This window comes from Lynx canadensis, chromosome D2 (genome assembly GCF_007474595.2).
Source record: "Lynx canadensis isolate LIC74 chromosome D2, mLynCan4.pri.v2, whole genome shotgun sequence".
In the NCBI taxonomy this organism is placed as follows: Eukaryota; Metazoa; Chordata; class Mammalia; order Carnivora; family Felidae; genus Lynx; species Lynx canadensis.
The window spans coordinates 42726992-42752040 of NC_044313.2; the positions used below are offsets into that span (position 1 = coordinate 42726992).

Genomic DNA, 25049 nt, shown 5'->3' on the forward strand with positions numbered 1-25049 from the left:
ACAGTTGGTGAGTTCGAGCCTGCATGGGGCTCCGTACTTACAGTGTGGAACCTGCTTGGGATTCTCTCTCCCTCTCTCTGCCCCTCCCCTGCTCTCTCTCTCTCTCAAAATAAATAAACTTAAAAAAAAAGTTGTCATCACACACACAGAATTTGTAACTGGTTGGTGACAGATGTTAACTGAAACTATATGCCAACTATGTCAATTATACCTCAATTTTTAAAAATGAAAAAGAAAAGGCAGAAACAGAATAGTGTAAATAGCATGCTACCTGTTTTTGTAAGAAAGAGAGAGAAATAAGAAAAAATATGTTTTTAAGCCACTTTATTGAGGTATAATTGACATTAAAAAAACTGTACAAATTTGATGTATACAACTTCATGAATAATAGAAACTTATCTATATTCACTTTTTTATCGAGGTATAATTGACATATTAGTTTCAGGTGTACAACATAACGACTCAATATTTGTACATATTGCAAAATGATCACTGCAGTAAGTCTAGTTAACATCCATCACCACACATAGTTATAAAACAGGTTTTTTATGATAGGAACTTCTAAAATCTACTCTCTGAACAACTTCTGAATATGCAATACAGTATTTTTAATTTTTTTTTTATTTTTTAAAGAGAGAGAATGCATGAACAGAGGAGAGGGGCACAAGGAGAGAGGGAAGGATCTCTTTTTTTTTTAATTTTTTTATATTTATTTATTTTGAGAGAGAGATAGCAGAAGGAGCGGGCAGAGAGAAGGAGTGACAGAATCCCAAGCAGGCTCCACGCACCATCAGTGCAGAGCCTGATGCAGGGCTTGAACTCACCAACTGCAAGATCATAGCTTGAGCAGAGATCAAGAGTCAGACACTTAACCGACTGAACCACCCAGGCACCCTGAGAGGGAAGAATCTTAAGCAGGCTCCACATTCAGCATGGAGCCCAACGCAGGGCTTGATCCCACAACCATGACATCATGACCTGAGCCGAAATCAAGAGTTGGACATTGGGGCACCTGGGTGGCTCAGTCGGTTAAGCGGCCGACTTCGGCTCAGGTCATCATCTTGCGGTCCGTGAGTTCGAGCCCCGCATCAGGCTCTGTGCTTACAGCTCAGAGACTGGAGCCTGTTTCAGATTCTGTGTCTCCCTCTCTCTGATCTTCCCCCGTTCATGCTCTGTCTCTCTCTGTCTCAAAAATAAATAAACGTTAAAAAAAAAATTAGAAAAAAGAGTTGGACATCTAACCAACTGAGCCACCCAGACACCCCTGCAAAACAGTATTATTAATTATAGTCCTCATGCTATACATGACATCTTATATGTACTTCTATTTACATAGATAAAGACTGGAAGGATTCACAATATGTGAATAAAAGTGGTTCTCTATAGATGGCAGGTGGGGAGGTAATGAGCTGGCTGGGGGTATAAGTGCAACCAAGACTTCTAAGCACAGACCTTTTAATATTGTTTTGACATTTGAAGCAAGTATTACCTTTATGAAAAAATGAATTATGAAAAACCCAGCAACAATGGCATCATCAAATCTAGTGAGGATGTGATAAACTTATTTTACTCACACACACAGTCATCTCCATTCAAGCAAGCATCATTCATTGCCAATGTCAGAGGTCATCCTCTAGTTGACTTTTAAAAATTTTTTTCTTTAAATCTTCTGAAACTCTGTGGTACACTGCAAGGAAATGTGATGCCGGGGCAGTGACTAGCCCAGTATCACAGAGGCTGCAAAAAAATCTAGGTGAAGATGGGTAAAATGGAGCTTTCTTTCTTTTAAGGATGCCAAGCATATGAACTTGCCTATGGCTCTTGGTGGAAGGCAGAGATGATCATTTTCCACTACGGAAGCCATAATGGCCAGATACTCGCTTTTCCCTCTGCCTTTGCACATAGGGCATAGGCTCCTAGGACACAGGGTCAGAGCTAATTAGCTGCATCCTCCCCAGAACCTGAAATAAGAGCTAATGGTATGAAGAATCCTTTCTAGGTCATCACCAATAGCAAAGCCACCATCTGTGTCCTGGGACAGTGACAGTATCCTGAAACCAATGTTAGTAGCGTCCAGGGTTAACAGTAGGCCCAATGGTGATATCCTTCGTACCATGCTGACACACCAAACAGATTCGTCAGTGGCCTCACTTTACATCTCTGGTTTCATTTTACAGCATAAAATTTTGCTGCATCTCTGACTGCATAGCCTCCCTTGGACCTGCCTATTTTCCAGGTCAGTGTCTCCAAATCTCCCTAGTTTCATTCTATACATTCCATTTTCCTTAAATCTGTCAGAATTGGTTTCTGTTGCTTGAAGAATCTGATTCTGGATTGCATTAGGGGTTCTCTAGCTGGAAACCAGAGGAAATAAGGGAACTGACAACCTAGCCAGGATCTCAAGCCTATACCTCTGATGGAAAAGAAATAGAGAAGAGGGTAAAACAGTCCCATGAATCTTAGAATTGTGTGTGTGTGTGTGTGTGTGTGTGTGTGTGTGTGTGTGTTACAGGGCAGCAGTGGGGGGTGGGGGTGGGTGGCTCTCCTAAGAAGACGCTGCTGGACCTGGGTCCTGGGTTAGGCTGGATCTGAAGCTTGCTGGGAGCGTTGACTGGTACACACGTGATGATATTAGCCAATTGGCGATCGGAGGTAAAAACTTGAGGGTAAGGTAGCATAGAGAAACTGTGAGAGTGAACATTCTGGCACATGGTTACAATTTGAAGTTGTATGATTTTTTTTAAATAATGATCATGAGTTCGTATGCTGCTTCTGAATTCAAAAGACAGATGGATGGGACAAAGGCCTTTGGGGGTGAAGGTATGTGTGATTGCTCCTCTGGGTCTATCCAAAGAAACTTCTTTTATTTTATTTTTTTTTTTTAATTTTTTTTTCAACATTTATTTATTTTTTGGGACAGAGAGAGACAGAGCATGAACGGGAGAGGGGCAGAGAGAGAGGGAGACACAGAATCGGAAGCAGGCTCCAGGCTCTGAGCCATCAGCCCAGAGCCCGACGCGGGGCTCAAACTCACGGACCGCGAGATCGTGACCTGGCTGAAGTCGGACGCTTAACCGACTGCGCCACCCAGGCGCCCCAAAAGAAACTTCTTTTAGATGTGACTCATTTATTCATTTAACACATGTTCACTGAGCAGATAGAGAAGTGAATTAAAAACGTGCATCTAATTTCACTCCTCTGAAAACCCCAATAAAACTTCAATAAAGCGATTTATAACTGCTTTTTTTCTTTCATTTGGATCTATACATCTTTTTTATTGTGGTAAAAGACACGGTACAAATGTGTTATCATTTTAACCATTTTTATGTATACACTTAAGTGACATTAAGTGCAGTCATAATGTTGTTCAGCCATCTCCATTTCCAGAACTTTTTCATCATTCCAAACAACCCACGGTGCACTCACCCCACATTCTTCCCTCCCTCCAAACCTGGTACCTCTGTTCTATTTTCTGTCTCTATAATTTTGCTTATTCTACAGCCCTCATATAAGTGGAGTCATATTTCGGTTTTTAAAATCTGGCTTGTTTCACTTGACGTAATGTTTTCAAAGCTTCATCCATGTTATAGCATGTATCAGAATCTCTTCTTTAAGGCTGAATAATATTTCATTGTACATCCATCACTACTGGTTAACCTGTTCGTCTGTTGACGGACACTTGGGTTGGTTCCACTTTTTGGCTGTTGTGAAGAATGCTGCTGTGAGTGTTGGGGTACAGATATCTGTTCGAGTTCCTGCTTTCAGTTCTTTTGGGTACACGCCCAGAAGTGGGATTGCCGGATCATATGGTAATTCTATATTTAACTTTTGGAGGAACCGCGTACTGTTTTCCACAGCAACTGCATCTTTTTTTGTATTCCTACCAGTAACATACAAGTGTTCCACATTCTCCACATCCCCACCAGTACTTATCTTTCATTTTTTTAATAATAGCCATCCGAAAGGGTATGAAGTGGTATCTCGTTGTGGTATAATGACTTTTCTTTCTTTTTTGAAAAGTTTATTTGTTTTGAGACAGAAAGAACCAGTGGGGGAGGGCGGAGATTGAGGGAGAGAGAGAATCCCATGCAGGCTTCACACTGTCAGCAGAGGGCCTGATGCGGGGCTCGAACTCATGAACCGTGAGATCATGACCTGAGCCCAAATCAAGAGTCAGAAGCTTTACTGACTGAGCTACCCGGGTGCCCTCATTGTGGCCTAATTACTTTTAATGCATAACCTCACTAAACAAGGGATGCATGGCCAAGCCTGTCCGATCTGAGTTTTTTACTCCACATTCTGACCCTTCTGAGACCCAAGCACATTTGTTTTAACAAAGCAGAATATGGGGCTCCTGGGAGACTCAATTAAGCATCTGACTCTGGATTTCAGCTCAGGTCATGATCTCAGTTCATGACTTTGAGGCCCACGTCAGGCTCTGCACTGACAGTGCACAGACTGCTTGGGATTCTCTCTCTCCCTCTCTCTCTGCCCCTTCCCCGCTTGTGTGCACATGCACTCACCTCTCTCTCTTAGAAAATGTCTTTTAAATTAAAAAAAATTTTTTTTAAGAAAGGAGCTGAGGATGGAGAATGGGAGAGATATTGCTTACGGGTACATGCTTGCAATAGTAGGTAAGTGTTTCCTGGAGGTCTAAGACACAGTACAGTGATTACAGACAACGAAACTGTATCACATATTGTAAACATTAAACTTGCTAAGAGGTTAGATCCTAATTGTTCCCATCAGTAGAAAAAATGATAATTGTGTGGCATGACAGAGATGCTAACACTACAGTGACAGTCATGTTGCAATATAAATGCATCAAATCAATATGTTGTACAGCTTAAACTTACACCACGTTACATGTCAATTATATCTCAATTAAAAAAATGAGAATTAGGCAAACCATAAGAAACTCTCAAGTACAGAGAACAAACTAAGGGTTGCTGGAGGGGAAGTGGGTGGGGCAATGAGCTAAATGGAATTTAATGCAGAACCCAACATGGGGCTCGATCCCACAACCCTAGGATGATGACCTGAGCCTAAACCAAGGGTCAACAGACTGAGCCACCCAGGTAACTCAGCCCCTGTCTTTTTGAGTTTGTTTGTTTTAGATTCTACATATGAGAGATCTCATACAAGATTTGTCTTCCTCTGTCTGACTTATCTTACTTGGTATACTGTTGCCAAGTTTCATCCATATCGTCACAAATGGCAGGATTTCCTTCTTTCTTCTGCCAGAAAAATATTCCGTCATATGATCCACCATATCTTCTTTATCCATTCTCCCATTCAGCGATGCTTAGGTTTCCATAAGTTGGCTGTTGTGCAATGAACATGGGAGTGGAGAGGTCTCTTCTCCATCAGTTTTTATTTATTTATTCTTTGCTTATTTTTAATGTTTATTTATTTTTTGAGAGAGAGAGAGAGAGAGAGAGAGAGAGTGGGGGAGGGTCAGAGAGAGAGGGAGACACAGAATCTGAAGCAGGCTCCAGGCTCTGAGCTGTCAACACACAGCCCAATGCAGGGCTCCAACTCATGAACCACGAGATCCTGACCTGAGCCAAACGGTCCTGAGTCAGACGCTTAACCAACTAAGCCACCCAGGAGCCCCCATCAGTTTTTATTTTTGTCAGGCAGCACATCTCACTATGATTATGAAATTTATTCTGAATCTTCTGCCAGTGCTTTTTGCCTGGTTACATCTTTAGATGGCTTCCAAGGAAGTTTTGATTTAAACTGTGGTGTCCAAATTCTGGGAAGCCTGAATAATTCATGAAATTTGGATGGAAACTATTATTGAGGTTTGTAATGGCTTGATAGGGATATCCTGAATATCCTACATTTTTCCATGCATTAAACCACCACTAGATGCTGCTAAAGGCTGTGATATGCCTCAAGCAGGCTATGTTTGCCTTTCCTCCTCCTTATGGGGAAACAACCAACATTCATTTATTTAAATGCTTTGTGTTAGGACACACTCATATGGATTTTTAATTTTTTTTTTAATTTGAGAGAGAGAGAGAGAGAGACAGCGTGCTTGTGAGCTCAAGCAGGGAAGAGGCAGAGAGAGAATTCCAAGCAGGCTCAGTATGCAGAGCCTGATTAAGGGGCTCGAACTCACAAACCGTGAGATCACGACCTGAGCCTAAATCAAGAGTCAGACACTCAACCGACTGAGCCACCCAGGCGCCCCAACACAAATGCATTTTAATGCAAGGTAGAGCCCGGTGAATTGGAAACGCCACCTTTTCTACATCTTTCGAACAGAGTATTGGAACTTAGGGCTACAGAGTGTCTTCTCTGGGCCAGTTTTCATTCATTTTTCCATTTAATCTCTGTGACTGGCATCTTCTATTTGCCCCTCCAGATCAGCTTCCCACCCCTCTCCAACCATTGTGTGCCCCAGAGGCTGAGCTGTCAAGACAGAATTAGCCAGCGCACTCCTCCTGGGGCTTCCCCTTGGGTTTGGCCAGTTGGGTGCCCCTGTAGGAGGCACTACACAGGAGAGAGAGCACGTGACAAGTGACAAGTTTGTTCCCAGTTCCCACTGCAGAACTCCCACTGGCTGGCTTTGTCCTGCCACCCATGGTTCCACCGCCTGTAGGGTAGCCCTCCACACAGCCTCTCTGTCTCCAGGTTTTGTCCTTCAGGCCCAGGGGAGGTGACAGACAGCCCTATTGTTCCTAGTCCCTAGTCCCCAGTCAGAGTACTGCACAATCCCCCAGTGGTTACTCTACACCTTATTCACACCTTTGTAAACAGTCTTTTTATTAAACTCTCCTCAGATTACTCAGTTGAGTGTGTCATCTGTTTTCTGCTAGGACTCTGGCTGATATAACCCCTAGAGATAGGGGGTAGCTTATCCAAGTTTGAGAGATAGTAGCAGCATAACTGGGCTGGGAAACAAGTCTGTCTGAGTCCTTTGCCAGGTCAGACTTCACTGCCCAGGAAGGGGCCTACTTGAGCAATGGGCAAATCAGGCACCTGGGATGAGGTCCAGTGCTGGGCACAGCAGATGGACTTCTTCTGCTCTGTGCCCTACCCCACTGCATGTCCAGGGCCCATCACCACTTCTGTGTCTCCTGAAGTTGGTGTGTGCCCTCCCCATCATTCAGCTGCCATTGTGTTTGCCCAGGAAATCTTTGCTTGCAGAGCCCAGAGCAGTCTCCTTTAATGACTCTTGTGGTGGTTTTTAAAATATGTCCACAAATTCTTGAAGATCCTCTCCATCAGGAATGGAGTCTAATTCCCCTTCCCATGAATACAGGCTGCCCCTAGTAATTTGCTTTCAACCAGTAGAATAGAGAAGTGATGTGCCATGAGTTTCAAGGCTGGGTCATAAAAGCAGATCAGCTTCTGTCTGCCTGTCTCCTCTTAGGACATTCATGAGACGAAATCCAGATGCCAGGCAACAGACAGGTGAGCCAGCTGAAACCCTCGCTGAGGTTCCAGCCATGAGAAAGACTCAGGCCCCAGCCATGGTTTGACTACAACTACACGAGAGATGCCATTGGGAATTGCCTGCTGAGCCCCGTCAACAGGCACAGGGAGAGATAATAATAAAATTGTTGCCATCATTTTAAGTCACTAAGTTTTGAGATAATGTGCGACATAGCAGAGAAAACCAATAAAGTTCCTTCTGCATAGAAGGGGTAGAACCCTCAATACTGATTCTCTTTGGGCTGTCCAATGTGTTCTGGGATATTACTTTAATTCTCTTTAAAATTTTTCCAAGTTTGGAGCACCTGGTTGGCTCAGTTGGTAAAGCATTCAACTCTTGATCTCAGGGTTATGAGTTTTTGAACTCATATAAAAAAACAAACAAAAAACCCCAAAACTCCAAATTTGAAGTGCCTGGCTGGCTCAGTTGCTGGAGCACGATCTCAGGGTCATGATTCAAGCACCATGTTGGGTGTGGAGTCTACTTTATTATTATTATTATTATTATTATTATTATCATTTTTTATTTTAGAGAGAGAGAGAGCAAGCACAAGCAGGGCAGAGGGGCAGAGGTCAAGAGGGAGAGAATCTTAAGCAGGCTCCATGCTCAGTGCTGAGCCCTGTGTGGGGCTCAATTCCATGACTCTGATCCTGGGATCATGACCTGAGCAGAAATCGAGGGTCAGTGGCTCGGTCAACTGAGCCACCCAGATGCCCCTGTGAAGCCTACTTTAAAAATAAAATAGGTGGGGCGCCTGGGTGGCGCAGTCGGTTAAGCGTCCGACTTCAGCCGGGTCACGATCTCGCGGTCCGTGAGTTCGAGCCCCGCGTCAGGCTCTGGGCTGATGGCTCAGAGCCTGGAGCCTGTTTCCGATTCTGTGTCTCCCTCTCTCTCTGCCCCTCCCCCGTTCATGCTCTGTCTCTCTCTGTCCCAAAAATAAATAAACGTTGAAAAAAAAATTAAAAAAAATAAAATAATAAAATAAAATAAAATAGGGGCGCCTGGGTGGCGCAGTCGGTTGAGCGTCCGACTTCAGCCAGGTCACGATCTCGCGGTCCGGGAGTTCGAGCCTCGCGTCAGGCTCTGGGCTGATGGCTCAGAGCCTGGAGCCTGTTTCCGATTCTGTGTCTCCCTCTCTCTCTGCCCCTCGCCCGTTCATGCTCTGTCTCTCTCTGTCCCAAAAATAAATAAACGTTGAAAAAAAATTAAAAATAAAATAAAATAAAATAAAAATGTCCAAATTTCATAAATAAATAGCTCTGAAGTTTTATTTTTTCCCCATTATGGTCTTGTGCTGGATTTTGTTCCTGGATACTTGAAAAGTTGATAACTTCTTGGAATTAAATGTAACTGAATTTTTGTTCAGAACAGGTTCATGTTCTAGAATTTGCTTTTCTCAGTTAGTAATATATTGTTGACAATTTTCCAAATGAGCAAATATAGATATCCTGCTTTTCAAACAATGGCTTCATAGTATTAAGCTCCAGTTTTTAGGAGCACCTGGGTGGCTCAGTCAATTAAGTCCCACTTCGGCTCAGGTTATGATCTCACGGTTCGTGGATTGGAGCCCTGCATTGGGTTCTGTGCGGACAGCTCAGAGCCTGGAGCCTGCTTCAGATTCTGTGTTTCCCTCTCCCTCTGCCCCTCCCCTACTCACACTCTGTCTCTCTCTGTCTCTCAAAAATAAATAAACATAAATAAAAAGACTTTAAGATGGTTCCCAAAGCTCCTCCCCTCCTGTATTTAAGCTAGTGTGTGATCCAGATCTAGTAACTTGCTTCTAACAAATAGAACATGCAAAAGTGATGGGATGATTAAGTTACAAAAGACTGTGACTGTGGCGTCCATCTTGCCCCATGACCTTCTATTCTTGCATGCTTTAATGAAGCAAGCTGTCATGTTAGAGAGGTCCAAATGGCAAGGAACTAATCAACAGTTCATAAGGAACTGAATCCTGTCTGCAACCAGGTAAGAGACCTTGAACATAGATCCTTCTTGAGTCAACTTTCAGATAATCCCACAGCCTTGACTGATACCTTGATTGCCACCTTGAGAGAGACACTGACATAGAAGATACAGATAAACTGTGCCCAGATGCTGACCCACAGACACTGTGAGATAATAAGTATGTGTTGTTTCGATACCTTAAATTGTAGAGTAATTTGTTATGCACCAATAGATAACTAACAGTAATTATTTAGGGATGGGAACTTGCAGGTTCTGTCATGTGGTGATGAAATCACTGACTTAACTATTGCTTAGGGTTACCTGTAATGAAATATCCACTGAGGCAAGGCTCTGGGGCTCCTAGTGACTGACATCAGAAAACATCATAGAGGAAAGAAGGAATTCAAGGACTGCGGGTGATGCCATTGGTTTGGACTCTGCTGGACAATTGAAGGAAGGTGATTGAGAAGCACAAGGTCATAACTTTTTATACCTCTTCTACTTCTGTTTATTTTTACTCTTCTCTTCTCTTCTCTTCTCTTCTCTTCTCTTCTCTTCTCATCTCATCTCATCTCTTCCCTTACATTCCTGGAAAATTCAATCCTAAAGGCATGAGGTAGGACAGAGGAAGGAAGACATTCATACCTGGAGTGGAAGGAGTGTTGGTGGCACAGAGTGGGGTACTGGTGACTGAATGGATAAGGAGAGCATTTGTGGAGGAGGGTGGCCTGGCATAGGTGTCAGAGACTGCGAAGGGTGAGAAGGACAGCACTGCAGATGGGTAGCTCAGTGAGGATGTCACAACCTGAGCAGGGTAATGAAGCGTACTCTCTCCTACTGCATTGGAAATTACCCTCAAACCTAGTAGGTTAGAACAATCATCATTTACTATCTCACAGGTTCTGTGAGTTGAGAATTCAGACTTGAATTCTCTGGCTTGTCTCTGTTCCGCAATGTCTAGGGCCTAGCCTGGCAGAATTGACAGCTGAGGGCTAAAATAATCTGAAGTCCTGGCTGAGGCTTGAGGATCTGCTTCTACGGTGGCTCACTTCATGCCTGAAAGTCAACGCTAACAAGCTGATTTCTTTCTATGTGGCCTATCCACACATGACTCCCTCCGCAGGACTGTTGAGTAGCTTTACAAAATGGCAACCGGCTTCCCTGAGAGCCAGTGATCCCAGAGAGTGAGCCAGGAAGAAGAGATCTTTTAAAAAATGAACTAGCTTAGACAGTCATATGGCATCAGTTAAGCATTTGACTCTTTAAAAAAATTTTTTTTTAATGTATATTTATTTTTGAGAGTGGGGGGGAAGGGCAAAGAGAGAGGGAGACAAAGAATCTGAAGCAGGTTCCAGGCTCTGAGCTATCAGCACAGAGCCTGACACAGGGAACTTCAAGATAATGACTTGAACCAAAGTCGGATGCTCAACCAGTTGAACCACCCAGGTGCCCGAGCATCTGACTCTTGATTTGGCTCAGGTCATGATCTCACATCTCCTGGGTTCGAGCCCCACATTGGGCTCCATGCTGACAGTGGTGTGGAGCCTGCTTGGGATTCTCTCCCTCTCTATCTGCCCCTCCCCACATGTGCTCTCTTTCTCCCTCCTTCTCTGTCTCTATCAATAAATAAATAAACATTAAAAAAAAAAAAGTGAGTTGCTAAATCCAACCCATAGTCAAGGAAGGGGTAAATAGGTTACACCTTCTGAAGGGAGAATATCAAAGAATTTGCAGATCTATTTTAAATTTACAAAAGATATGGAGGGACAGCTTGGTTGTGGTGTCCCAGACCCTGAGCAGAGTGAGGAGGGCATATACATACAAGAGAAGAGTGGCATGGGTTTTCAGAGCCTGAGCAGGATGAAGAAGGCATCCATGTGGGAAAGACAGACTGGCGTGGGGGAGTTGGAGTCCAAGTGTATTTGAGGAAGGCATCTGTGCTCATGTGGGGGTGGGAGTAGTGCTGGAAGATGGTTTGCATACAGGGGATTGATCACATAAGTAAATATATTAAGGATAATTGGAGCCAGGCTTCTCACTGTCAGAAGAGTGAGTTACAAATAGGGAAAGAAAAAAATAACATAAATCCTGTGACGTTGGATTGGGAACTGTAGGTATGAGTGTGAACTCACAGCTCTCAAGATGAAAAGATGGGGGTGCCTGGGTGACTCAGTTGGTTAACCGACCGGCTCTTGATTTAGGTTCAGGTCATTATCTCACGGTTCGTGGGTGTCTGCTTCCCACTGTAAAGCACTGTTTTCCCTTTGAAATTAATAAGTATTTGGTGGATATTTTGAAATTCTGTAAGTACCCCGTTCCTCATCAATTTACTCATTTATCAATGCATATCATATAGACTTGTGCTTTCCTATTTTATTTCAATGGGATATATTTTCTTAGTGTGATTTTTTATTTTGACTGGCTCAAATTGTCCCAGATTTGATCACTGGAGCCCCTTCATACTGGCTCATAGGTCTGTTTGACATGTTCCCAACATTCTTGAGCAAGTCTTTGCTTTCTGGTTTACAAAGATGTTTTGGGAGGTTCCTGAGAGGCTGTTGGTTAAGTGTCCGACTTTGGCTCAGGTCATGATCTCACAGTTCGTGGGTTTAAGCCCCGCATCAGGCTCTGTTCAGAGCCTGGAGCCCACTACAGATTCCGTGTCTCCCTCTCTTTGCCTTTCCCCCACTTTCTGTCTCTTTCTCTCAAAAATAAACATTAAAAAATTTTAAAAAATGTTTTGGGGTCATCTTGTATGTTTCCTGCTCTAAGCCTGGAATCTGCCATTTCTCTATAGAACACTGGATCCTTTTAGGGGAAATGGTATTTCTGGGTGCTATGTGTGCTCATTGCTATTAGGACTCTGCTCTTCCAGGCTCCTTGGATAGCAGTAGGAAACACACACACACACACACACACACACACCCTGTCTCTCTGTATGTCTATCTATCTACCCATCTTTCCATCATTTTTTTTTCTTCCAAAGTTTATTTCGAGAGAGAGCGAGAGAGTGGGGAGGGGCAGAGAGGGAATCTCAAGCATGCTCTGTGGGTCAGCACAGAGCCCAATGTGGGGCTCGAACTCACGAACTGTGAGATTGGAGCCAAAATCAAGAGTCACGCACTTAACTGAGTGAGCCATCCAAGCGCTCCCACATTTAATTTTCTATGAGAGAAGTAAGCCCTAGTATCTGAAGGCATTCCAAATATAATATGCATTAACTCTCTCCTTAGCATAATGCTGCTAATCGTATAACATCCGTGGGAGAACTGGAATAGTCACTCAAATCATTTTCTCCTCTTCTGTCATCCAGCTGAGGAACCCTGGTTGAGAGAGCCTGAATTCTAGTATTATAGGATGATCATGTCAGCAACTTATTCTCAAATGGTTCTGGAAAAGAAACAAACAAAAAAGAAGTCTGAGATTGTGTCACGGTTAAAAAGAAAGAGAAAGAAGGAAAATGCTGTAAATTCTTAATCTAAGGAACAGCCCAGGGACTTTCTATGATTGTGCTAAAATAATCGCTAACCTCTTGTAGTCACAGGATGAGGGAGCCAAAAAGCAGACCCAATGTTTGAACAGTAATTTGATAAAATTACAGTATCAGTTGAATTCATAGGCTTACCATTTCTTGGGTGCAAGTTAAGGCAGTGATGAGAGAACAGGATTCTTACACGTTCAGTAAGGTTTACAGTACTCCTAACCACACTCAGCCTGGTATGTCTGAGGAGTCACCTCATGCCTGAAGACCCCTTCAGAGACCCTGGAGCCAGTCACCTGCAAAAGGAGGCCAATCTCACTGGTACTGGCTCCAGGCCTACCCCTGGAACTGTGGCTGTCAACCTTGGTTGCACATTGGAACCACCTGGGGAATCTTAAAACCTACTGGATCTCTGGATTGCAGGCCCAGATCTTTTGTTAATTTTAATTTTAATTTTTTTAAATAACTTATTTATTTTTTAATTTACATCCAAGTTAGTTAGCATATAGTGCAACAATGATTTCAGGAGTAGATTCCTTAATGCCCCTTGCCCATTTAGCCCATCCCCCCTTCTTCAACGCATCCGGCAACCCTCTGTTTGTTCTCCATATTTAAGAGTCTTTTCTGTTTTGTGCCCTTCCCTGTTTTTATATTATTTTTGCTTCCCTTCCCTTATGTTCATCTGTTTTGTATCTTAAATTTCTCATATGAATGAAGTCATATATTTGTCTTTCTCTGACTGGCTAATTCCGCTTAGTATGATACCCTCTAGTTCCATCCACGTAGTTGCAAATGGCAAGATTTCAATCTTTTTCATGGCCGAGTAATACTTCATTATATATATATATATATATATATATATATATATATATATATATATATACCACATCTTCTTTATCCATTCATCCATCGATGGACATTTGGCCATGCCCAGAATTTTTTATTTAATTGGTCTGTGGTGCAATTTAATTTGGGTCTTAGCAGCTCCCAAAGAGGTTCTAACTTGCAGCCAAGACTGAGAACTACACACCGAACTAGAGATAAAACCCAGCGTGTGCAAAGGTCAGATTACAGCTGAAACCCAGGAGCAGCATTGCACAGAAAAATAATTGCAAGATTTATCCTACTCATACCAGCAACATACATTATTTGGAATTCTTCTGCATGGAAGATTTGTCTCTTCTTTTCCATGTATTTATTTTTTCAATTGTTTATATCAGCATGACTCATGGATATTTATTTTATATTTTGGGTTATATATAATCCAGCGCTATTCACATCACTCAGGTTCCTCCAGTTTTAGCCATCAGGAGCTCTTTCAGTTGGTGTCTGTGTCCCTCGGACACGTCCAGCATTGGTGGGGTTTTGTTCATTTTTCAGTACTTCCTTTCTGGCACTAGGGGATACTCCAGGCTTACTGTCACCAGCTAGACCCCAAGACCTGACCTGCACTGTCCACCTGCTTGTCCTCACTGACCTTTGTCCCACATTTTCCCTTAAACTCTTCTTTCTGGCTTTCCTCTTAACTCAGGCAAATGGAAAGCAAACTGCCCTCTGAGTCACAGCGACTGCCCTGACAAGACCTCCAGCCAGCCCAAACCACCCAGACCAATTTGAACTTAACCCTTGGCTCATACCTGTGTAGATGGACCGTAGAGTGACCTGCAGAATGACTGACAATTACCTTTATCTCATTATAATGCTAAAATCTCTGCCCAAAGAGGAACACTTACATAACATACAAGGTGTATAGGTAAGTTTCCTTAAGGCGCATGTGCAACCCCTATGCCTGCCTCTACCCTATGACAAGGCTTCCCTGTCTAAATATTCATCCTAACCCTAAATAAAAGGAACTTACCCACCCTTGCTCAAGGAGTCTCAGCTTTGGAAGCCATTCCCTGTGATCTTAATTGCTGCAAATAAAAGTTTTCTGGGGCACCAGCATGCCTCAGTCAGTTGAGTGTCCAACTTCAGCTCAAGTCATGATCTTGCGGTTTGGGAGTTACAGCTACGTGTTGGGCCCTCTGGTGTCAGAGCGGAGCCTGCGTCGGATCTTCTGTTCCCCTTTCTCTGCCCCCCTCCTCAAAAATAAACGTTTAAAAAAAGTTTTCTTTGTGCAACAACTCAACCTGGTGCAATTTCAGACTCACCCAGGAATGAACTCACATTGGTTCAGTTACACAGTCTTACACATTTCTTGCCCCAGTCCTGCAATCAGCCATTTCTCCAGGAGTCTCTGGTTCCTTTTATTGCAGAATGGTATTTGAAACCAAGGTCTGAGAGCTAGGTATAATTTTTATATCCTGCTACACCAAAAACAAACAAACAAACAAAGAAAACCAAATTAAAAAACACATGTTAGAGTCCCCAGGGCCAACCACCCCAGATCGGCCAGTGCCTAGCTTTGGAATCCTGTCCCTTTCCTTGATGTCTTTTGAGAGTCAGGGTGGGAGGCTATCCTGATCATCACCTGTTTGGTGGCCTTCCGTTAGGTGGGTACCAGTCTGGCTCTTGTGAGTCCTGATCAAACTAACAAATGATGGGAATGCAAGCTGGTGCAGCCACTCTGGAAAACAGTATGGAGGTTCCTCAGAAAACTAAAAATAGAACTACCCTACAATGCAGCAATTGCACTACTGGGCATTTATCCAAGGGATACAGGTGTGCTGTTTCAAAGGGACACATGCACCCCCATGTTTATAGCAGCACTATAAACAACAGCCAAAGTATGGAAAGAGCCCAAATGTCCATCGATGGATGAATGCATAAAGAAGATGTGGTGTATATATATACACACACAATGGAGTATTACTCGGCAATCAAAAAGAATGAAATCTTGCCATTTGCAACTATGTGTATGGAACTGGAGGGTATTATGCGAAGTGAAATTAGTCAGTCAGAGAAAGACAAATATATGACTTCATTCATATGAGGACTTTAAGAGACAAAACAGATGAACGTAAGGGAAGGGAAACAAAAATCATTTAAAAACAGGGAGGGGAAAAAACAGAAGAGACTCATAAATATGGAGAACAAACTGAGGGTTACTGGAGGGGTTGTGGGAGGGGGGATGGGCTAAATGGGCAAGGGGCATTAAGGAATCTACTCCTGAAATCATTGTTGCACTATATGCTAACTAATTTGGATGTAAATTTTAAAAAAATAAAATTAAAATAAAAAAAATTTTTTTAAGAAAAAAAAAGTGTGCTAGGGGCTAGGAATACCAAATTGAAGAACTCAGAAAGATCAATATCAACCAGAATAAAAAGAAACACACATAGAACATAAGAAAAAAAAAAAACAAAAAAACTAACAGATGATAGTGGAGTAAGTGCCCCAAGAGAGGAAAGTAAAGGTTCATAGAGGAAGGAGAAACTAATTCAGTGGGGAGAGAAGCTCAAGAACTGCTGCTTGAGAGCAGACAGTATGGCTGACATCTTCTAGGCGCAGGCTCTTTATACCTCTATCACTCTACCTGTTGCCTGGCCCGCAGTAGTCCTCCATCAACACCTATTGGTGGTTTTACTCCACTGAGCTCAGAGCAGCCCACAGAATATTAGCAGAGACCTCAATTTGGGACACCCCAAATAGTTCTCCAGCCCTGCTGCTTGTTGTAGGCAAAAGAATCCTGCAGAGTTTCTGGTGCTTAAGAATTTATTCTGGGTGGCTCAGGTCACGATGTCACTGCTTATGAATTTGAGCTCCACATCAGGCTCTGTGCTGACAGTGCAGTGACTGCTTGGTATTCTGTCTCCCTCTCTCTCTGCCCCCCCCCACCTTGTGTGTGTGTGTGTTTGTGTGTGTGTGTGTGTGTGTGTGTGTGGGTGGGTGTGCGCGCGCATGCACGTGAGCAAACGCTTCTCTCTCTCTCTCTCTCTCTCTCTCAAAATAAATAAAAATAAACTTAAAACAATGGGGGGAGGTACCTGGGTGGTTCAGGTGGTTAAGCGTCTGACTTTTGATTTTGGCTCAGGTCATGATCTCATGGTTCTTGAGTTCGAGCCCCCCATCAGGCTCTGAGCTGACAGCGCAGAGCCTGCTTGGGATTCTCTCTCTCCCTCTCTCTCTGCCCCTCCCACCCTCTCTCTCCCTCCCTCAAATGAATAAACTTAAAAAAAAAAAGGATTTATTCTGTGTGCTTTCTGGAGATTTCTGAACCATCCTTGGTGGCACCAAAGCAGCATTAGGGAGATTATCTTGGAGGTGAAGTCATCAAATGGGTCCTAGACCCTTCAGATGTGTATCAGTGGGCCATATGCTTGGAGTATAATTGCCAACATACATCTTGCCAGATAGAGATAAAGGAAGCTTCCAAAGGAATTTTTATATGTTTAAAGTAGACTCATAGGATTCTGGGGGGTCAGGCTAAGATTGCCCTTTGCCCTTAGCAAAGTGTCAACATGGAGGCAGCTGATTTCTTGGAGGAAGGTCACTCTGCTTATTTCAAGGACTTGTCAATGGGCTGTAAGTAGTAAGGAAATTTATTTTCCTTTTGCCTTTGTTCCCCATATCACAGATTACTAAAAAAAAAATAAACTTAAAAAAAAAAGAACTTATTCTGTGTGTCTTCTGGCAAGTTCTGAACCATCCTTGGCACTTGGGAGATTATCTTGAAGGTCAAGTCATCAAATGGGTCCAAAAGTCACCAGTGCAACCTGATAAACTCTGAGAGTGGGCTGGACTAAAGGGGTGGAGAGGGGACACAGAAGAGGGAAGTCAAGGCCCTGTCCCAAGTGGTGTCAGTCATGGGGACTGAGACAAACCCAATGAAGACAAAGGCTAGGAGGCAGTAGGCTGCAGGTAGAAGGTTCAACCAGTCCTGTAGCAGTTGAGGGGTGATGACCCCTGGCTGCAGGGGAGAGTGTGGGGAAAGAACTTCAAGTGGGGGCATTCCTGTAGGCAGCTGACTGCTATACAAAAACATGGAAGCTGCATGGCCCAGACACCTGCTGGAGAATAACAGGTAAGCCAGCTTGGCAGGAGAAAGGAGGATTAATAAGTGGAGCCTGGGAAGGTTCTGGAACAGGATTCTTAAACCTGGACCTGGACAAATTTCATGGCCTGGAGCCTGAAGCCAGGTGCGAAATTGGGAGACCACGTGTATTTTTCAGGGCACCGAGTTAACAGAGCACATCCTTTCCTCAAAGTTTGAGACTACTGTGGAGTCTCTGCAATGTCAGGAGACCCACTGCAGTTTCTGGGCAGAGCGAAATAAAACTCAAAAGCCGGCTGGGATAGGACCTTGCAATTTATCAACAGAGCCTGAAGTCGGTGGCCACTAACTCAGAGCTACCTCCTAAAACCCTTGGCGGGGGGTAAGGGGGGACTGGTGTAAATTGCCCTCATTTTACCAAAACTGGCACCTCATTCCCTTTCCATAATCCCAGGGGTCCTCTGGGAAGTATCTCTGTGATTCTGGAGGAGAGGATGCACAGCCTGAGGTGAGTACGGGAGACCCCGCATGCAAACATTCATTCTCTGGAGGAGACCCCGGACCCTGTCGCGAGGGAAGCCAAGGCCTGGGGAGGCCAAGGGCGCACAGCTAATTATAAATGTAACCACAATTTCAAGGAGCTCTCTGTTAGGGGTCGCTAAGGGTTTTGAGGGCGGAGAAGACTCCGGGCCCCGAGGCATCCGGTTTGTTGTGTACATCAGCTTCAGCGGGACGGAGGAAGCAACGCAGAAGTGACCGCTGGAGACCTGGGTGCGGCAAAGATGTTCAGGAATCATGTACCTGGATGTAAAGGCCCGGATGGCGCGAAGCGTGGCTGGATGGGTATGGCAGCTCGTGACGCGCCGCCAGGCGGCCTTGGGCGCCCAGGGCCAGCTCCCGACCGCGGGTTCGCACCCACGCTTCCTTCCTGGAGCGTCATAGGCCGCACGGCGATGGGACTCAGTGGGCAGGAGGAACGGCGGTGCCGGGTGACAGGAGCAGTTCTAGCTAAGCCAGAAACCTCGGGTGAAGAGATCAAAGCCCAGGTGGAGGTGGACGGGCCAATCCCGCCGCCGCTAGGTAGTCCCCCAACCGCTCCCAAGCACCGCGCGGGACAGCAAAGCCGGTGCGCTCGGGCGAAAGCGTCTCCGACGCGGTCCTCGGCCCCGTGCAGCTCCTGGATGGGCCTTTGCTCATCACACCACATCCGCTCCCCGGGCCGCGGCCGGACAGCCCCGCTTAGCCCCCCAGGCCATCGATCAGTCTTGGAAGTGCCCGCGAGGTCATCCGCACAACAAAGGCGGCCCCAAGCGGCGCCTTCTGTCTTGTAAATATAGGGTCCCGCCCCCAGGCAAAGTGGAGCCCCTGGTACCAGCAGCCGAGGCACCAGCCCCCACTCCGCACCCCTCCCCCACTCCGGAGCGCTTTCATTTGAAATGTTAATGTTTTGAAGCTTCCTTCTAGGCCTGGATCTGTGTCTTTGAAAACCGGCTGAAACCTCTGGGATTAATAAACAAACCGGCATTCGGCCTGGGTGGGAACAGGGTAAACATTTGTAGGTCTAAAAGAGAGAAGCAGGAGTGCGTAGACAAACGCGGTAAATTATTACACAGCCCTGGCCACTCGCTTTAAAAAGACTGCTTTGTGCACCGATACCAGGATTTGGAGTTTTCCCAATCAAGAGACCCTTATTTGCACGCTCCAGGCTGAGGACCCCGGCGGCGCTGCCTTCCGCCCCCTCCTGGCACTGAGGAATCCAGGTCACAGGTGGAGCACCGGCTGGGCCGCGCTCAGGCGGAGCCAAGCCCAGGCCCCGCCCAGGTCCTCCTAGGCTGGAACCCGGCCCGCAGCTCCTTAGCCAGGCGGCCGCTAGGGCTCAGGTGTCCTCGGGTAGCCCTGACCGCCGCGAGGCTGGGTTTCTCTGGCCGGGCGGCCTTAGCGTAACTCGCTCGGCTACTGCGCCTGCGGAGGACACAAAAGGGTGTCACAGCGGGTGCTTTTCAAAAGCCTTGGCGTGAGTTTCCCTGTACACATTCGATAGTTGGTCAGGGTTAGTGCCAAAATCTTATCAAGTCGGGTTCCTTGCCCAGCCCAGCTGCTAACGATGATAATGGTGCCCGCGGTCACTTTGGGAGGAGGGCTGACATTCTGCCATGCACTGTTCGAAGCCCTGCGCATGGAGTAACCTGTGATGAGATGACACAAGCCATCAACTTGCTTCTTTCTAGAATGGGAACATCACGTACTCTCCACTCATCCTTGCAGGGAGAGAGCAAATTGGGGCATGTGCCCCCGCTGGATATGGGGTCCCAATTGTGCAGGTATGACTCCACGTGCCCGGGGAATCGTGTGTGCTGGGGAGGGGCTGTGGAGGTGACCAGGGCACCACTGTGGTCCTGGAACGCAGCCAGGTCCCCACAATTCCCCAACTTCAGAATTCTTTAATCCACTAAATCCTCCCAGGCACAGCCCGGCCTTCCAAAAGCTTTTGCCTGGAGCTGGGAAAACCCAATAAAGGAATGATCATTTTTCAACCATGGGAGTCAGTAACACACATATAATGAAGCAAGTCACACAAAGGAAAGAATTCTTTCCCATTCTTCTGGGAGAGGCCCCTCAGCCCAGGCAATCTTCAGAGCTGCCCAACTGCCCAGACTATGGGCTCGGGGGGCGGGGGAGTATACAGAGGGGTGAGGGTTCACTGAGGAGATCTCCTACCCACCCAAACGCTGGAGTTGTCACTTGAAGAAATGCCAGCCCAGGTTATTCATAAGCATTTCTTACAGATCCCAATTCCTGCGTTTTCTCTGCCCCAAGTGTCAGTTGTGGATTCCCTGGATCAGCTGAGTGACAGAGAGAAGGGAGGACAAACAGCTTGTGGTAGAGGACCCCCCCCCACCTCCATCCTAGTAATAACATCTGGATGTTGTCAGAGGACCTGATGGACGGGGTGGAAAGAGATTGTATATCACCTGGTTAAGACAAAGTGCTTTGGCCTCCTATTGGTAAATTAGCCTGGCCTTGTAGACACTCATCTGCCCCTCTACCCTCAGTGGTCACAGATACATTGTCTCCCAGGTTTGTTAAACCTTCCCGCAGGCACAAGACCATTCTGACTCCAACCTGGTCTCTTCCTCTAAACACCCCTGAGGTCTTAACCAGATCCTTACTCCTCCAGGGGGCATGGACCTCTGGCTGGAAAGGACAGCAAAAGAATAGGGTTCCTCTACCCGGTGTGATGTTAACAACCTAGGGTAGCATATGCTTTATGTCCATGACCTTCGGAGAAAAAGAGACACCTGTCAAGTAGCTGAGTGATCTTGGGTAAGTCATTTATCCTTGCTCGGTATTCCTTAAGTTTCCCACTGGCAAAGTGGTCAGAAATTAGAACATTCCTGAAAAGAAGGACAGGTGGGGAAACCTGCATTATAAACAGCACCTGGAAGCCTGCTCACTTCCTGCACACTTCACGCACGTTCTCACGCGTTCTCCTGAGGCCCCACTATATGGTGGTAGAAAGGGAAATGCCACTGCCACACTGTCATCTGCTCTGGAAGTGAAATACCTGAAACTCAATCGCCCTGGTATCCTGGCTTGGGTGAGCAGCAGTCAGAGACAGATTGGCTTTCAGAGCAGGTGACAGCCCAGTGGCTTGTCTCCTATCACGGGAGGCGGGCGGTCAGCTAACACCACCTCGCTGCTGGGATGGATCTTGCTCCCAGCACAGTATCCCACTGACTCCTTCCTGGGAGATGAGCCCCAGCAGATCTTCACTGACATTAAATAGCCTTGTTCTGCTTCCACTGTTTCCATCTCAAGGATATTAATCCCTAGCCTGCCTGTGGCTATCAGACTTCTTTTTCAACATTTCCATATCCATTTTCCAAACTTACTTAGAAAGAGGCACAAAGCTCCAATATGACCAAACCTTCATATGCACATTTTTCTGTATCTACTTTTCACTTAGAATTTATAGAAACAAGGAATAGAGTATGTTCGATTTATATGGGTGGGTGTATGACTCCTTGGGTTCCACAAGTAGAGAGGAAGAAGGACTTTCCAGGTCATGGGGGCTGCAAGGGTCAGGCAGTGGGTGAACTTATTCTAGTAGACAATGGGGAGTCACCAAACTTGTTCTAAAAGAGGGAAGTGGTTAAATTTTTGTTTTATTTGGTAGCTGTGCAAGGGTGAATTTTTTTTTTTTTTTTTAGTTTATTTATTTGAGAGAGATCAAAAGCATGGGAGGGGCAGAGAGAGAGGGGGAGAGAGAGAGAGAATCCCAAGCAGGCAGAGCCCGATGTGGGGCCAGAACTCACAAACCGTGACATCATGACCTGTGCTGAAATCAAGTCTTGTACAGTTAACCAACTGAGCCACCCAGGTGCCCTAGGTGAATTCATTTTTTGAAAGCTTTAAAAAAAATTTTTACAGTAGTTTTAGGTTCACAGAAAAATTGAGGGTATATTAGAGCTCCCACATACTTCCATTCCTGCCCTCATAGTTTATTTTTATTATCTTGAATTAGTGTGGTATATTTGCTACAATCAATGAACCAATATGATGCATTAACTAGAGTCCATAGTTTACATGAGGTTCAGTCTTTGTCTTGTACACTTCTATGGGTTTTGACAAATGCATAATAGCATGTACCCACCATTCCAGTATCATACAAAATCGTTTCATCGCTCTAAAAACTCCCCCACACGTCACCTATTCATTATTCCCAGCTTCCTCCTTGTAAACCCTTGGCAACCACCAACTGCTACAGTGTTGTCTTTTCCCGAACATCATATGCTACATGGACTTTTCAGACTGGTTCCTGTCTGTTAGTAGTATGTATTTAAGGTTTTTATGTCTTTTTGTGGCTTAATTTCTCATTTCTTTCAGTAAGCCTTTAACAAATATTTTTCTTCCATAAACATTTACTGAACTTCTGTATCAGTACGGTCCAATAGAAATATAATACAGGTCACAAATTTGTTTTTTCTAGCAGTCACCTTAACAAAGGTAAAAAGAGGGGCACCTGGGTGGTTCAGTTGGTTAAGTGCCCAACTTTGGCTTGGGTCATGATCTCGCCGCTCATGGGTTTGAGGCCGGTGTAAGGCTCTCTGCTATGGGTGCAGAGCCTGCTTTGGATCCTCTGTCCCCCTCTCTCTTTGCCCCTCCCCCCTCTCAAAAATAAATATTTTTTAAAAAAGGTAAAAAGAAACAGATGAGAGTAATTTTTAGTAAGACATTCTACTTTATATATTTAAAATATTATCATTTAAACATTTAACCACTGTAGAAATTATTTGGATACTTTATATCCTTTTGTTTTGGGCCCTAAGCTTTTGGAATCCAGTGCGTATTTTAGATTTTCAGCACATCTTAACTTGGACTAGCCACATTTCCAGTGTCCAGTAGACACACGCAGCAGGACAGAGCAGTAGCACGCGGGGTGCAGAGGACAGAGCAGGGAACAAAACGGACAAGGTCTCTGTCCTCTCATAGGTGACAGTCTAGCATGGGAGACAGAGAAAAACGAAGTAAACAAATCATTTTGGAGAGTGAGGTGTTACTGAGAAAATAATACAGTGGTATTATAGACTGGGAGGCTGATTTAGTTTGTTTGGGTAGTCAGGAAAGACTTTCTGAGGCTGAGAACCAAATGAGGAGGCATTAACCATCAATTCTCTGTTGCCACGATAATGCTGTGTAACAAACCACTCCAAAATGCAGACGCTTAACATAGAACTATTTGTTATTGTTCATGAGCCTAAAGTCAGCCGGGCAGTTCACCTGGCCCCAGGTGGGCTCACACACACATCTGTGGGCAGCTGCAGGTCAGGTAGGTGGCCATGCTAATCCTGGCTTGGCTTGCGTGTTTGGGGTCTGCTGGCTGTTGACTGGCATGGATGACCTCAGCTTTTTCCCACGTGGCGTCTCAGCCTTCAGCAGGCTAGCCCAGGCCTGTTCTTATGGCAGAGGCGGAGGTCCACGAAAGAATGTGGGCGCGTTCAAGTTTCCTTAAGACTCAAGCTCAGAACTCTATCACTTCTGCCATGTTCTTTGGGCCAACCCAAGTTACAAGGCCAGCCCAGATTCTGGGAGGAGCTGCAAAGTCACATTACAAAAGGTGTGCATACAGGGAAGGATGGAAAATTCAGGCGATTTTTGTGATTAATCTCCCAAAGCACTTAAAAGGCTTTCAATTCCACCAGGATGTTATAAAAAAAATTCTAAGTTTGTGTGTGCCCAATAAAATATCCTCAAAGTATAAAAACAAAAATAGAACCCCAGGGAGAAATTGACACAATTACTCTTATACTGGGAGGTTTCAGTGTACCTTTTACTCTTATTGATAGGTCAAGTACACACAAAAAACTAGTGGAGATATAGAAAAGTTGAACACAATTTATGAGCTATTCAGTCAACATTTATAGCCTACTTTCTGTGTGTGAGGTCCTATTCTAAGTGTGCTAGGTGCATGGCAGTGAACAAGTCAACAATCCCTGTCCTCATAGAGTTTATACTCTAGTGGAAGGAAACAAATAATAAACAAGTTAATAAGTAAAGCAAACATGAAGTCTGCCACGAAGAAAAATGACAGGGAAAGGAGAGAGAGAGTGCTGGGCTGGCAGGGTGAGGGATTTAACTTAAATAGCACCTCAGGGTAGGCACTACTGAGGAGACACCTGAGCAGAGGCCTAAAAGAGGTGAGGGAGTGAGTCATGTGCTTATCTCCAGGACTAGTGGAGGGAACAGCAGCAGAGAGGCCTGAAGCAGGAGCAGGTTTGGCAGGTTCTAGTAGACAGAGGCAGGATTGGTAAGATGGAGAGGGATAAGGAGTAGTCAGGGGCCAGATCACCCATGGCTTTACAGGCCACAAGATGGGTTTTGGATTTTAGTCTTGGCGATGGGAAGCCCCAGGAGGGTTTTTGTTGGCGAGGAGGAATATCATAGAACATTAGGGGTGAGGACACTGGGGAATAGATGGCTGTTTGGAGACAAGGGTCAGGTAGCCAGACAGACCTTTAGAGGTTGCTGGGTACCAATCCTTGTCAGGCAACATGTCCCCAGGGAATTTTCCTTGCTTTGCTTTTCAACTACCAAGACAGCAGTTTATTCCCCAAAGGATGTCACCATCTCAGGAGAACATATTCCAATTATACTGGAAAACAAGACAATTGTGATTATAGTAGTATTCATCTTCTCAATTCTCAGGATGAAAACCTATCCAAAGCAAGAACAGGTTAGTC

At 45.0% G+C, this 25049-nt stretch overlaps 1 long non-coding RNA gene across 1 annotated transcript; it reads right to left on the reverse strand.

Annotated features, from left to right (window-relative positions):
• Positions 1 to 5180: 5180 nt before the first annotated feature.
• LOC115526751 lies at positions 5181 to 15187 on the reverse strand. Its single transcript, XR_003972744.2, has 3 exons — positions 15026 to 15187; positions 9888 to 9997; positions 5181 to 5324 (listed from the first exon to the last, which is right to left on the reverse strand). It is a non-coding gene; the product is annotated as an uncharacterized LOC115526751 (long non-coding RNA).
• Between the last annotated feature and the right edge of the window lie 9862 nt (positions 15188 to 25049).